This window comes from Hyla sarda, unplaced genomic scaffold (genome assembly GCF_029499605.1).
Source record: "Hyla sarda isolate aHylSar1 unplaced genomic scaffold, aHylSar1.hap1 scaffold_612, whole genome shotgun sequence".
Taxonomy (NCBI): domain Eukaryota; kingdom Metazoa; phylum Chordata; class Amphibia; order Anura; family Hylidae; genus Hyla; species Hyla sarda.
The window spans coordinates 104,036-119,287 of record NW_026610627.1 but is presented as its reverse complement, the minus strand read 5'-3'; the positions used below and the strand labels follow the sequence as shown (position 1 = coordinate 119,287).

General features: G+C 46.0%; 7 non-coding genes across 7 annotated transcripts; all 7 read right to left on the bottom strand.

Moving 5' to 3' along the window:
* Window positions 1–1,313: 1,313 nt before the first annotated feature.
* On the bottom strand, window positions 1,314–1,504 carry LOC130341102 (U2 spliceosomal RNA). The gene has a single exon (XR_008881100.1). It is a non-coding gene; the product is annotated as a U2 spliceosomal RNA (small nuclear RNA).
* Window positions 1,505–3,589: 2,085 nt separating this feature from the next.
* On the bottom strand, window positions 3,590–3,780 carry LOC130341197 (U2 spliceosomal RNA). Its single transcript, XR_008881183.1, has one exon. It is a non-coding gene; the product is annotated as a U2 spliceosomal RNA (small nuclear RNA).
* Window positions 3,781–5,870: 2,090 nt separating this feature from the next.
* On the bottom strand, window positions 5,871–6,061 carry LOC130341196 (U2 spliceosomal RNA). The gene has a single exon (XR_008881182.1). It is a non-coding gene; the product is annotated as a U2 spliceosomal RNA (small nuclear RNA).
* Window positions 6,062–8,151: 2,090 nt separating this feature from the next.
* On the bottom strand, window positions 8,152–8,342 carry LOC130341195 (U2 spliceosomal RNA). Its single transcript, XR_008881181.1, has one exon. It is a non-coding gene; the product is annotated as a U2 spliceosomal RNA (small nuclear RNA).
* A 2,092-nt stretch (window positions 8,343–10,434) lies between these two features.
* LOC130341194 (U2 spliceosomal RNA) lies at window positions 10,435–10,625 on the bottom strand. Its single transcript, XR_008881180.1, has one exon. It is a non-coding gene; the product is annotated as a U2 spliceosomal RNA (small nuclear RNA).
* Window positions 10,626–12,718: 2,093 nt separating this feature from the next.
* LOC130341193 (U2 spliceosomal RNA) lies at window positions 12,719–12,909 on the bottom strand. The gene has a single exon (XR_008881179.1). It is a non-coding gene; the product is annotated as a U2 spliceosomal RNA (small nuclear RNA).
* A 2,090-nt stretch (window positions 12,910–14,999) lies between these two features.
* LOC130341190 (U2 spliceosomal RNA) lies at window positions 15,000–15,190 on the bottom strand. Its single transcript, XR_008881177.1, has one exon. It is a non-coding gene; the product is annotated as a U2 spliceosomal RNA (small nuclear RNA).
* Window positions 15,191–15,252: the final 62 nt, after the last annotated feature.

Here is a 15,252-nt window from a genome sequence, read left to right as displayed (position 1 = left end):
GACATCACAGCACAGTGCTAAGGCTCCTGGGCCTGGACACAGCAGCGGCTGCAATATCTCAACGGAGAATACGTTTATATCTATGTGTGTGTGTGCGCATATATATATATATATATATATATATATATATATATATATATATTTCTCCGCCGAAATCACTTTTAAACCCATTTCCACCTTTTTTTCCCTTCTCTTCCTCTTACTTTTTTTTCACGTTTTTTTACGTTTTTCTCCTTTTCGCCTCTTTTCTGGGCGTATTATTCTTCTTTTTCTTCTTTTTTTTCGTCTAATGCATACCCCATCAGTGCAGCAATGCTTATTCAATACCGCCAGCAGATGGAGACACTGGGGGATAATTTTCTAAGGATTTATACTGATTTTTCCTGTCTGAATTTGTCGCACAGAAAGTTGCAGGCCAAATATGTGTGACATTTCTGCGACTTTAGCTTCTAGAGCATTTTTACAACATTATACATAGGTGCTGAATACATAAAAAGCGACTGTTCAGCGACAGACAAGTCGCATCGGCTGAAAGTAGGCCAGAATGTCAGTCCATGTTGGAGCAGGTTTAGATACAGTCTAAAGCATAGATCTCAAAGTCTGTGCACAGAATTTAGCAAGGGCCTCGCACCTTCTGATGCATCAGGTAGGTGCACAATAGCATAGCCTAACCCTCTGTACTTTGGTCTATATTGATGCGGGACATAGACAGCCAGCTGATGACCAATCCATTAGTGCAATGGATGGCTGGAAGCATTTGTCTTTGCCTTTGCAATACCACAGAAGCAATGCATGGTCAATGTACAGCAATGACACACCTGTGTGAACAGCCAGGAGACCCCCCCCCCCCATGTTATGTTACATAGTTACATAGTTAGTACGGTCGAAAAAAGACATATGTCCATCACGTTCAACCAGGGAATTAAGGGGTAGGGGTGTGGCGCGATATTGGGGAAGGGATGAGATTTTATATTTCTTCATAAGCATTAATCTTATTTTGTCAATTAGGAACATTCAGCACCCACCCGCTATCAAGGCAGCTGCCTATCATGTCATGCCCTACCTGCACAGGTGTGCTGGCTACTCAAATGATCCAATTAAGGAGGCCATTTAGTCAGCAGCAGCAGAAGTCCTGTGCCTGGACGCTCCAACAGGGGCCAGACACAAGCAGAAGCAGAAGCAGCAGAAGCAGCAGCAGCACCACCTTTTGTTTATTGGCTGCAGCAGCAGCAAGGCCCACAGGGCTGGCTAGCTGGCTAGCCAGCAAGCAGGTAGCAATGAAAGTAGGAATCTTTCTTTTTAACCCTGTAAGGGGGTGGTGCACTGTACCCGAAGATACTGCCATATCGGGTCAATGCATAGGGCGACGGAAGCAAGCTTCGAAATCGGCCCCCGTTCTCAAAAATCCATTTAATATATGGTCCCCAGATAGGGGACGTATCAGATATTAAACTGATAAGAACAGATACTACACTTGATCTTAGCCAAAAGGCCGAGAAGCGATAACCGTGAAAGGGGCGGGCCCAACAAGGTCCCCTTCATGGGCACTATCACTGCTTGCTGTCAGGGAGGCTGCCAGACAATTTTCCATGCACACTCTGGGCTGGGGGGCAGTCAACCACCACACACAGCAGAACCTAAACCCATACCATTATTGCTAAGCAGCAAGACAGGGGCCCATTGCACTCCCACGGGGCCTTTTTAAATGCAATCCATAACCCGGATTTGCCAGGAACCCTTCTTACTCCTCCTACTTGCATGTGACACTGGGCTTAGGATCTGCATAGGAAACACACACACAAGCACACACCTACCTTTGTTGCCTGCAGATGCCTCCTTGGCTGTCCCCAAACGGTATCAAACCAACACCCACGGGAAGCTGTAAGCATAGAGGACATGCCTGCACCCCATTGGACTTACCTGTGTGGGTTAAATCCGGGTTATTTGACAACCTATGGCGGTGATGGTTCTGCTCAGGCAGAGCAGTGCTGATGCTCCTCATAAAGCTGTCGCTGCTGTGAAGGTTCTAGGTGACATCACAAATCCCTTTGGTTACATACACAACAAAGCTGGGTTGTTGTTGTTTACACTCTGCAAGGCCTGTGGAAGTGAGTGACATCATAGCACTGTAGTTCTGAGGGTTCAAGATGGATGCAACAATCTCCTGTTGCTTCTATGAAGGCCGTAATAGACGACATCACCAAACAGCTCCATAGTCACATACACAGCAAAGGAGAGATGTTGTTTACACCTAGTGATGTCAGTGGTATTGAGTGACATCACAGCACAGTGCTAAGGCTCCTGGGCCTGGACACAGCAGCGGCTGCAATATCTCAACGGAGAATACGTTTATATCTATGTGTGTGTGTGCGCATATATATATATATATATATATATATATATATATATATATATATTTCTCCGCCGAAATCACTTTTAAACCCATTTCCACCTTTTTTTCCCTTCTCTTCCTCTTACTTTTTTTTCACGTTTTTTTACGTTTTTCTCCTTTTCGCCTCTTTTCTGGGCGTATTATTCTTCTTTTTCTTCTTTTTTTTCGTCTAATGCATACCCCATCAGTGCAGCAATGCTTATTCAATACCGCCAGCAGATGGAGACACTGGGGGATAATTTTCTAAGGATTTATACTGATTTTTCCTGTCTGAATTTGTCGCACAGAAAGTTGCAGGCCAAATATGTGTGACATTTCTGCGACTTTAGCTTCTAGAGCATTTTTACAACATTATACATAGGTGCTGAATACATAAAAAGCGACTGTTCAGCGACAGACAAGTCGCATCGGCTGAAAGTAGGCCAGAATGTCAGTCCATGTTGGAGCAGGTTTAGATACAGTCTAAAGCATAGATCTCAAAGTCTGTGCACAGAATTTAGCAAGGGCCTCGCACCTTCTGATGCATCAGGTAGGTGCACAATAGCATAGCCTAACCCTCTGTACTTTGGTCTATATTGATGCGGGACATAGACAGCCAGCTGATGACCAATCCATTAGTGCAATGGATGGCTGGAAGCATTTGTCTTTGCCTTTGCAATACCACAGAAGCAATGCATGGTCAATGTACAGCAATGACACACCTGTGTGAACAGCCAGGAGACCCCCCCCCCCCCATGTTATGTTACATAGTTACATAGTTAGTACGGTCGAAAAAAGACATATGTCCATCACGTTCAACCAGGGAATTAAGGGGTAGGGGTGTGGCGCGATATTGGGGAAGGGATGAGATTTTATATTTCTTCATAAGCATTAATCTTATTTTGTCAATTAGGAACATTCAGCACCCACCCGCTATCAAGGCAGCTGCCTATCATGTCATGCCCTACCTGCACAGGTGTGCTGGCTACTCAAATGATCCAATTAAGGAGGCCATTTAGTCAGCAGCAGCAGAAGTCCTGTGCCTGGACGCTCCAACAGGGGCCAGACACAAGCAGAAGCAGAAGCAGCAGAAGCAGCAGCAGCACCACCTTTTGTTTATTGGCTGCAGCAGCAGCAAGGCCCACAGGGCTGGCTAGCTGGCTAGCCAGCAAGCAGGTAGCAATGAAAGTAGGAATCTTTCTTTTTAACCCTGTAAGGGGGTGGTGCACTGTACCCGAAGATACTGCCATATCGGGTCAATGCATAGGGCGACGGAAGCAAGCTTCGAAATCGGCCCCCGTTCTCAAAAATCCATTTAATATATGGTCCCCAGATAGGGGACGTATCAGATATTAAACTGATAAGAACAGATACTACACTTGATCTTAGCCAAAAGGCCGAGAAGCGATAACCGTGAAAGGGGCGGGCCCAACAAGGTCCCCTTCATGGGCACTATCACTGCTTGCTGTCAGGGAGGCTGCCAGACAATTTTCCATGCACACTCTGGGCTGGGGGGCAGTCAACCACCAGTACACACAGCAGAACCTAAACCCATACCATTATTGCTAAGCAGCAAGACAGGGGCCCATTGCACTCCCACGGGGCCTTTTTAAATGCAATCCATAACCCGGATTTGCCAGGAACCCTTCTTACTCCTCCTACTTGCATGTGACACTGGGCTTAGGATCTGCATAGGAAACACACACACAAGCACACACCTACCTTTGTTGCCTGCAGATGCCTCCTTGGCTGTCCCCAAACGGTATCAAACCAACACCCACGGGAAGCTGTAAGCATAGAGGACATGCCTGCACCCCATTGGACTTACCTGTGTGGGTTAAATCCGGGTTATTTGACAACCTATGGCGGTGATGGTTCTGCTCAGGCAGAGCAGTGCTGATGCTCCTCATAAAGCTGTCGCTGCTGTGAAGGTTCTAGGTGACATCACAAATCCCTTTGGTTACATACACAACAAAGCTGGGTTGTTGTTGTTTACACTCTGCAAGGCCTGTGGAAGTGAGTGACATCATAGCACTGTAGTTCTGAGGGTTCAAGATGGATGCAACAATCTCCTGTTGCTTCTATGAAGGCCGTAATAGACGACATCACCAAACAGCTCCATAGTCACATACACAGCAAAGGAGAGATGTTGTTTACACCTAGTGATGTCAGTGGTATTGAGTGACATCACAGCACAGTGCTAAGGCTCCTGGGCCTGGACACAGCAGCGGCTGCAATATCTCAACGGAGAATACGTTTATATCTATGTGTGTGTGTGCGCATATATATATATATATATATATATATATATATATATATATATATATTCTCCGCCGAAATCACTTTTAAACCCATTTCCACCTTTTTTTCCCTTCTCTTCCTCTTACTTTTTTTTCACGTTTTTTTACGTTTTTCTCCTTTTCGCCTCTTTTCTGGGCGTATTATTCTTCTTTTTCTTCTTTTTTTTCGTCTAATGCATACCCCATCAGTGCAGCAATGCTTATTCAATACCGCCAGCAGATGGAGACACTGGGGGATAATTTTCTAAGGATTTATACTGATTTTTCCTGTCTGAATTTGTCGCACAGAAAGTTGCAGGCCAAATATGTGTGACATTTCTGCGACTTTAGCTTCTAGAGCATTTTTACAACATTATACATAGGTGCTGAATACATAAAAAGCGACTGTTCAGCGACAGACAAGTCGCATCGGCTGAAAGTAGGCCAGAATGTCAGTCCATGTTGGAGCAGGTTTAGATACAGTCTAAAGCATAGATCTCAAAGTCTGTGCACAGAATTTAGCAAGGGCCTCGCACCTTCTGATGCATCAGGTAGGTGCACAATAGCATAGCCTAACCCTCTGTACTTTGGTCTATATTGATGCGGGACATAGACAGCCAGCTGATGACCAATCCATTAGTGCAATGGATGGCTGGAAGCATTTGTCTTTGCCTTTGCAATACCACAGAAGCAATGCATGGTCAATGTACAGCAATGACACACCTGTGTGAACAGCCAGGAGACCCCCCCCCCCCCCATGTTATGTTACATAGTTACATAGTTAGTACGGTCGAAAAAAGACATATGTCCATCACGTTCAACCAGGGAATTAAGGGGTAGGGGTGTGGCGCGATATTGGGGAAGGGATGAGATTTTATATTTCTTCATAAGCATTAATCTTATTTTGTCAATTAGGAACATTCAGCACCCACCCGCTATCAAGGCAGCTGCCTATCATGTCATGCCCTACCTGCACAGGTGTGCTGGCTACTCAAATGATCCAATTAAGGAGGCCATTTAGTCAGCAGCAGCAGAAGTCCTGTGCCTGGACGCTCCAACAGGGGCCAGACACAAGCAGAAGCAGAAGCAGCAGAAGCAGCAGCAGCACCACCTTTTGTTTATTGGCTGCAGCAGCAGCAAGGCCCACAGGGCTGGCTAGCTGGCTAGCCAGCAAGCAGGTAGCAATGAAAGTAGGAATCTTTCTTTTTAACCCTGTAAGGGGGTGGTGCACTGTACCCGAAGATACTGCCATATCGGGTCAATGCATAGGGCGACGGAAGCAAGCTTCGAAATCGGCCCCCGTTCTCAAAAATCCATTTAATATATGGTCCCCAGATAGGGGACGTATCAGATATTAAACTGATAAGAACAGATACTACACTTGATCTTAGCCAAAAGGCCGAGAAGCGATAACCGTGAAAGGGGCGGGCCCAACAAGGTCCCCTTCATGGGCACTATCACTGCTTGCTGTCAGGGAGGCTGCCAGACAATTTTCCATGCACACTCTGGGCTGGGGGGCAGTCAACCACCAGTACACACAGCAGAACCTAAACCCATACCATTATTGCTAAGCAGCAAGACAGGGGCCCATTGCACTCCCACGGGGCCTTTTTAAATGCAATCCATAACCCGGATTTGCCAGGAACCCTTCTTACTCCTCCTACTTGCATGTGACACTGGGCTTAGGATCTGCATAGGAAACACACACACAAGCACACACCTACCTTTGTTGCCTGCAGATGCCTCCTTGGCTGTCCCCAAACGGTATCAAACCAACACCCACGGGAAGCTGTAAGCATAGAGGACATGCCTGCACCCCATTGGACTTACCTGTGTGGGTTAAATCCGGGTTATTTGACAACCTATGGCGGTGATGGTTCTGCTCAGGCAGAGCAGTGCTGATGCTCCTCATAAAGCTGTCGCTGCTGTGAAGGTTCTAGGTGACATCACAAATCCCTTTGGTTACATACACAACAAAGCTGGGTTGTTGTTGTTTACACTCTGCAAGGCCTGTGGAAGTGAGTGACATCATAGCACTGTAGTTCTGAGGGTTCAAGATGGATGCAACAATCTCCTGTTGCTTCTATGAAGGCCGTAATAGACGACATCACCAAACAGCTCCATAGTCACATACACAGCAAAGGAGAGATGTTGTTTACACCTAGTGATGTCAGTGGTATTGAGTGACATCACAGCACAGTGCTAAGGCTCCTGGGCCTGGACACAGCAGCGGCTGCAATATCTCAACGGAGAATACGTTTATATCTATGTGTGTGTGTGCGCATATATATATATATATATATATATATATATATATATATATATATATTTCTCCGCCGAAATCACTTTTAAACCCATTTCCACCTTTTTTTCCCTTCTCTTCCTCTTACTTTTTTTTCACGTTTTTTTACGTTTTTCTCCTTTTCGCCTCTTTTCTGGGCGTATTATTCTTCTTTTTCTTCTTTTTTTTCGTCTAATGCATACCCCATCAGTGCAGCAATGCTTATTCAATACCGCCAGCAGATGGAGACACTGGGGGATAATTTTCTAAGGATTTATACTGATTTTTCCTGTCTGAATTTGTCGCACAGAAAGTTGCAGGCCAAATATGTGTGACATTTCTGCGACTTTAGCTTCTAGAGCATTTTTACAACATTATACATAGGTGCTGAATACATAAAAAGCGACTGTTCAGCGACAGACAAGTCGCATCGGCTGAAAGTAGGCCAGAATGTCAGTCCATGTTGGAGCAGGTTTAGATACAGTCTAAAGCATAGATCTCAAAGTCTGTGCACAGAATTTAGCAAGGGCCTCGCACCTTCTGATGCATCAGGTAGGTGCACAATAGCATAGCCTAACCCTCTGTACTTTGGTCTATATTGATGCGGGACATAGACAGCCAGCTGATGACCAATCCATTAGTGCAATGGATGGCTGGAAGCATTTGTCTTTGCCTTTGCAATACCACAGAAGCAATGCATGGTCAATGTACAGCAATGACACACCTGTGTGAACAGCCAGGAGACCCCCCCCCCCCCATGTTATGTTACATAGTTACATAGTTAGTACGGTCGAAAAAAGACATATGTCCATCACGTTCAACCAGGGAATTAAGGGGTAGGGGTGTGGCGCGATATTGGGGAAGGGATGAGATTTTATATTTCTTCATAAGCATTAATCTTATTTTGTCAATTAGGAACATTCAGCACCCACCCGCTATCAAGGCAGCTGCCTATCATGTCATGCCCTACCTGCACAGGTGTGCTGGCTACTCAAATGATCCAATTAAGGAGGCCATTTAGTCAGCAGCAGCAGAAGTCCTGTGCCTGGACGCTCCAACAGGGGCCAGACACAAGCAGAAGCAGAAGCAGCAGAAGCAGCAGCAGCACCACCTTTTGTTTATTGGCTGCAGCAGCAGCAAGGCCCACAGGGCTGGCTAGCTGGCTAGCCAGCAAGCAGGTAGCAATGAAAGTAGGAATCTTTCTTTTTAACCCTGTAAGGGGGTGGTGCACTGTACCCGAAGATACTGCCATATCGGGTCAATGCATAGGGCGACGGAAGCAAGCTTCGAAATCGGCCCCCGTTCTCAAAAATCCATTTAATATATGGTCCCCAGATAGGGGACGTATCAGATATTAAACTGATAAGAACAGATACTACACTTGATCTTAGCCAAAAGGCCGAGAAGCGATAACCGTGAAAGGGGCGGGCCCAACAAGGTCCCCTTCATGGGCACTATCACTGCTTGCTGTCAGGGAGGCTGCCAGACAATTTTCCATGCACACTCTGGGCTGGGGGGCAGTCAACCACCAGTACACACAGCAGAACCTAAACCCATACCATTATTGCTAAGCAGCAAGACAGGGGCCCATTGCACTCCCACGGGGCCTTTTTAAATGCAATCCATAACCCGGATTTGCCAGGAACCCTTCTTACTCCTCCTACTTGCATGTGACACTGGGCTTAGGATCTGCATAGGAAACACACACACAAGCACACACCTACCTTTGTTGCCTGCAGATGCCTCCTTGGCTGTCCCCAAACGGTATCAAACCAACACCCACGGGAAGCTGTAAGCATAGAGGACATGCCTGCACCCCATTGGACTTACCTGTGTGGGTTAAATCCAGGTTATTTGACAACCTATGGCGGTGATGGTTCTGCTCAGGCAGAGCAGTGCTGATGCTCCTCATAAAGCTGTCGCTGCTGTGAAGGTTCTAGGTGACATCACAAATCCCTTTGGTTACATACACAACAAAGCTGGGTTGTTGTTGTTTACACTCTGCAAGGCCTGTGGAAGTGAGTGACATCATAGCACTGTAGTTCTGAGGGTTCAAGATGGATGCAACAATCTCCTGTTGCTTCTATGAAGGCCGTAATAGACGACATCACCAAACAGCTCCATAGTCACATACACAGCAAAGGAGAGATGTTGTTTACACCTAGTGATGTCAGTGGTATTGAGTGACATCACAGCACAGTGCTAAGGCTCCTGGGCCTGGACACAGCAGCGGCTGCAATATCTCAACGGAGAATACGTTTATATCTATGTGTGTGTGTGCGCATATATATATATATATATATATATATATATATATATATATATATATATATTCTCCGCCGAAATCACTTTTAAACCCATTTCCACCTTTTTTTCCCTTCTCTTCCTCTTACTTTTTTTTCACGTTTTTTTACGTTTTTCTCCTTTTCGCCTCTTTTCTGGGCGTATTATTCTTCTTTTTCTTCTTTTTTTTCGTCTAATGCATACCCCATCAGTGCAGCAATGCTTATTCAATACCGCCAGCAGATGGAGACACTGGGGGATAATTTTCTAAGGATTTATACTGATTTTTCCTGTCTGAATTTGTCGCACAGAAAGTTGCAGGCCAAATATGTGTGACATTTCTGCGACTTTAGCTTCTAGAGCATTTTTACAACATTATACATAGGTGCTGAATACATAAAAAGCGACTGTTCAGCGACAGACAAGTCGCATCGGCTGAAAGTAGGCCAGAATGTCAGTCCATGTTGGAGCAGGTTTAGATACAGTCTAAAGCATAGATCTCAAAGTCTGTGCACAGAATTTAGCAAGGGCCTCGCACCTTCTGATGCATCAGGTAGGTGCACAATAGCATAGCCTAACCCTCTGTACTTTGGTCTATATTGATGCGGGACATAGACAGCCAGCTGATGACCAATCCATTAGTGCAATGGATGGCTGGAAGCATTTGTCTTTGCCTTTGCAATACCACAGAAGCAATGCATGGTCAATGTACAGCAATGACACACCTGTGTGAACAGCCAGGAGACCCCCCCCCCCCATGTTATGTTACATAGTTACATAGTTAGTACGGTCGAAAAAAGACATATGTCCATCACGTTCAACCAGGGAATTAAGGGGTAGGGGTGTGGCGCGATATTGGGGAAGGGATGAGATTTTATATTTCTTCATAAGCATTAATCTTATTTTGTCAATTAGGAACATTCAGCACCCACCCGCTATCAAGGCAGCTGCCTATCATGTCATGCCCTACCTGCACAGGTGTGCTGGCTACTCAAATGATCCAATTAAGGAGGCCATTTAGTCAGCAGCAGCAGAAGTCCTGTGCCTGGACGCTCCAACAGGGGCCAGACACAAGCAGAAGCAGAAGCAGCAGAAGCAGCAGCAGCACCACCTTTTGTTTATTGGCTGCAGCAGCAGCAAGGCCCACAGGGCTGGCTAGCTGGCTAGCCAGCAAGCAGGTAGCAATGAAAGTAGGAATCTTTCTTTTTAACCCTGTAAGGGGGTGGTGCACTGTACCCGAAGATACTGCCATATCGGGTCAATGCATAGGGCGACGGAAGCAAGCTTCGAAATCGGCCCCCGTTCTCAAAAATCCATTTAATATATGGTCCCCAGATAGGGGACGTATCAGATATTAAACTGATAAGAACAGATACTACACTTGATCTTAGCCAAAAGGCCGAGAAGCGATAACCGTGAAAGGGGCGGGCCCAACAAGGTCCCCTTCATGGGCACTATCACTGCTTGCTGTCAGGGAGGCTGCCAGACAATTTTCCATGCACACTCTGGGCTGGGGGGCAGTCAACCACCAGTACACACAGCAGAACCTAAACCCATACCATTATTGCTAAGCAGCAAGACAGGGGCCCATTGCACTCCCACGGGGCCTTTTTAAATGCAATCCATAACCCGGATTTGCCAGGAACCCTTCTTACTCCTCCTACTTGCATGTGACACTGGGCTTAGGATCTGCATAGGAAACACACACACAAGCACACACCTACCTTTGTTGCCTGCAGATGCCTCCTTGGCTGTCCCCAAACGGTATCAAACCAACACCCACGGGAAGCTGTAAGCATAGAGGACATGCCTGCACCCCATTGGACTTACCTGTGTGGGTTAAATCCGGGTTATTTGACAACCTATGGCGGTGATGGTTCTGCTCAGGCAGAGCAGTGCTGATGCTCCTCATAAAGCTGTCGCTGCTGTGAAGGTTCTAGGTGACATCACAAATCCCTTTGGTTACATACACAACAAAGCTGGGTTGTTGTTGTTTACACTCTGCAAGGCCTGTGGAAGTGAGTGACATCATAGCACTGTAGTTCTGAGGGTTCAAGATGGATGCAACAATCTCCTGTTGCTTCTATGAAGGCCGTAATAGACGACATCACCAAACAGCTCCATAGTCACATACACAGCAAAGGAGAGATGTTGTTTACACCTAGTGATGTCAGTGGTATTGAGTGACATCACAGCACAGTGCTAAGGCTCCTGGGCCTGGACACAGCAGCGGCTGCAATATCTCAACGGAGAATACGTTTATATCTATGTGTGTGTGTGCGCATATATATATATATATATATATATATATATATATATATATATATATTTCTCCGCCGAAATCACTTTTAAACCCATTTCCACCTTTTTTTCCCTTCTCTTCCTCTTACTTTTTTTTCACGTTTTTTTACGTTTTTCTCCTTTTCGCCTCTTTTCTGGGCGTATTATTCTTCTTTTTCTTCTTTTTTTTCGTCTAATGCATACCCCATCAGTGCAGCAATGCTTATTCAATACCGCCAGCAGATGGAGACACTGGGGGATAATTTTCTAAGGATTTATACTGATTTTTCCTGTCTGAATTTGTCGCACAGAAAGTTGCAGGCCAAATATGTGTGACATTTCTGCGACTTTAGCTTCTAGAGCATTTTTACAACATTATACATAGGTGCTGAATACATAAAAAGCGACTGTTCAGCGACAGACAAGTCGCATCGGCTGAAAGTAGGCCAGAATGTCAGTCCATGTTGGAGCAGGTTTAGATACAGTCTAAAGCATAGATCTCAAAGTCTGTGCACAGAATTTAGCAAGGGCCTCGCACCTTCTGATGCATCAGGTAGGTGCACAATAGCATAGCCTAACCCTCTGTACTTTGGTCTATATTGATGCGGGACATAGACAGCCAGCTGATGACCAATCCATTAGTGCAATGGATGGCTGGAAGCATTTGTCTTTGCCTTTGCAATACCACAGAAGCAATGCATGGTCAATGTACAGCAATGACACACCTGTGTGAACAGCCAGGAGACCCCCCCCCCCCCCCCATGTTATGTTACATAGTTACATAGTTAGTACGGTCGAAAAAAGACATATGTCCATCACGTTCAACCAGGGAATTAAGGGGTAGGGGTGTGGCGCGATATTGGGGAAGGGATGAGATTTTATATTTCTTCATAAGCATTAATCTTATTTTGTCAATTAGGAACATTCAGCACCCACCCGCTATCAAGGCAGCTGCCTATCATGTCATGCCCTACCTGCACAGGTGTGCTGGCTACTCAAATGATCCAATTAAGGAGGCCATTTAGTCAGCAGCAGCAGAAGTCCTGTGCCTGGACGCTCCAACAGGGGCCAGACACAAGCAGAAGCAGAAGCAGCAGAAGCAGCAGCAGCACCACCTTTTGTTTATTGGCTGCAGCAGCAGCAAGGCCCACAGGGCTGGCTAGCTGGCTAGCCAGCAAGCAGGTAGCAATGAAAGTAGGAATCTTTCTTTTTAACCCTGTAAGGGGGTGGTGCACTGTACCCGAAGATACTGCCATATCGGGTCAATGCATAGGGCGACGGAAGCAAGCTTCGAAATCGGCCCCCGTTCTCAAAAATCCATTTAATATATGGTCCCCAGATAGGGGACGTATCAGATATTAAACTGATAAGAACAGATACTACACTTGATCTTAGCCAAAAGGCCGAGAAGCGATAACCGTGAAAGGGGCGGGCCCAACAAGGTCCCCTTCATGGGCACTATCACTGCTTGCTGTCAGGGAGGCTGCCAGACAATTTTCCATGCACACTCTGGGCTGGGGGGCAGTCAACCACCAGTACACACAGCAGAACCTAAACCCATACCATTATTGCTAAGCAGCAAGACAGGGGCCCATTGCACTCCCACGGGGCCTTTTTAAATGCAATCCATAACCCGGATTTGCCAGGAACCCTTCTTACTCCTCCTACTTGCATGTGACACTGGGCTTAGGATCTGCATAGGAAACACACACACAAGCACACACCTACCTTTGTTGCCTGCAGATGCCTCCTTGGCTGTCCCCAAACGGTATCAAACCAACACCCACGGGAAGCTGTAAGCATAGAGGACATGCCTGCACCCCATTGGACTTACCTGTGTGGGTTAAATCCGGGTTATTTGACAACCTATGGCGGTGATGGTTCTGCTCAGGCAGAGCAGTGCTGATGCTCCTCATAAAGCTGTCGCTGCTGTGAAGGTTCTAGGTGACATCACAAATCCCTTTGGTTACATACACAACAAAGCTGGGTTGTTGTTGTTTACACTCTGCAAGGCCTGTGGAAGTGAGTGACATCATAGCACTGTAGTTCTGAGGGTTCAAGATGGATGCAACAATCTCCTGTTGCTTCTATGAAGGCCGTAATAGACGACATCACCAAACAGCTCCATAGTCACATACACAGCAAAGGAGAGATGTTGTTTACACCTAGTGATGTCAGTGGTATTGAGTGACATCACAGCACAGTGCTAAGGCTCCTGGGCCTGGACACAGCAGCGGCTGCAATATCTCAACGGAGAATACGTTTATATCTATGTGTGTGTGTGCGCATATATATATATATATATATATATATATATATATATATATATATATTTCTCCGCCGAAATCACTTTTAAACCCATTTCCACCTTTTTTTCCCTTCTCTTCCTCTTACTTTTTTTTCACGTTTTTTTACGTTATTCTCCTTTTCGCCTCTTTTCTGGGCGTATTATTCTTCTTTTTCTTCTTTTTTTTCGTCTAATGCATACCCCATCAGTGCAGCAATGCTTATTCAATACCGCCAGCAGATGGAGACACTGGGGGATAATTTTCTAAGGATTTATACTGATTTTTCCTGTCTGAATTTGTCGCACAGAAAGTTGCAGGCCAAATATGTGTGACATTTCTGCGACTTTAGCTTCTAGAGCATTTTTACAACATTATACATAGGTGCTGAATACATAAAAAGCGACTGTTCAGCGACAGACAAGTCGCATCGGCTGAAAGTAGGCCAGAATGTCAGTCCATGTTGGAGCAGGTTTAGATACAGTCTAAAGCATAGATCTCAAAGTCTGTGCACAGAATTTAGCAAGGGCCTCGCACCTTCTGATGCATCAGGTAGGTGCACAATAGCATAGCCTAACCCTCTGTACTTTGGTCTATATTGATGCGGGACATAGACAGCCAGCTGATGACCAATCCATTAGTGCAATGGATGGCTGGAAGCATTTGTCTTTGCCTTTGCAATACCACAGAAGCAATGCATGGTCAATGTACAGCAATGACACACCTGTGTGAACAGCCAGGAGACCCCCCCCCCCCCATGTTATGTTACATAGTTACATAGTTAGTACGGTCGAAAAAAGACATATGTCCATCACGTTCAACCAGGGAATTAAGGGGTAGGGGTGTGGCGCGATATTGGGGAAGGGATGAGATTTTATATTTCTTCATAAGCATTAATCTTATTTTGTCAATTAGGAACATTCAGCACCCACCCGCTATCAAGGCAGCTGCCTATCATGTCATGCCCTACCTGCACAGGTGTGCTGGCTACTCAAATGATCCAATTAAGGAGGCCATTTAGTCAGCAGCAGCAGAAGTCCTGTGCCTGGACGCTCCAACAGGGGCCAGACACAAGCAGAAGCAGAAGCAGCAGAAGCAGCAGCAGCACCACCTTTTGTTTATTGGCTGCAGCAGCAGCAAGGCCCACAGGGCTGGCTAGCTGGCTAGCCAGCAAGCAGGTAGCAATGAAAGTAGGAATCTTTCTTTTTAACCCTGTAAGGGGGTGGTGCACTGTACCCGAAGATACTGCCATATCGGGTCAATGCATAGGGCGACGGAAGCAAGCTTCGAAATCGGCCCCCGTTCTCAAAAATCCATTTAATATATGGTCCCCAGATAGGGGACGTATCAGATATTAAACTGATAAGAACAGATACTACACTTGATCTTAGCCAAAAGGCCGAGAAGCGATAACCGTGAAAGGGGCGGGCCCAACAAGGTCCCCTTCATGGGCACTATCACTGCTTGCTGTCA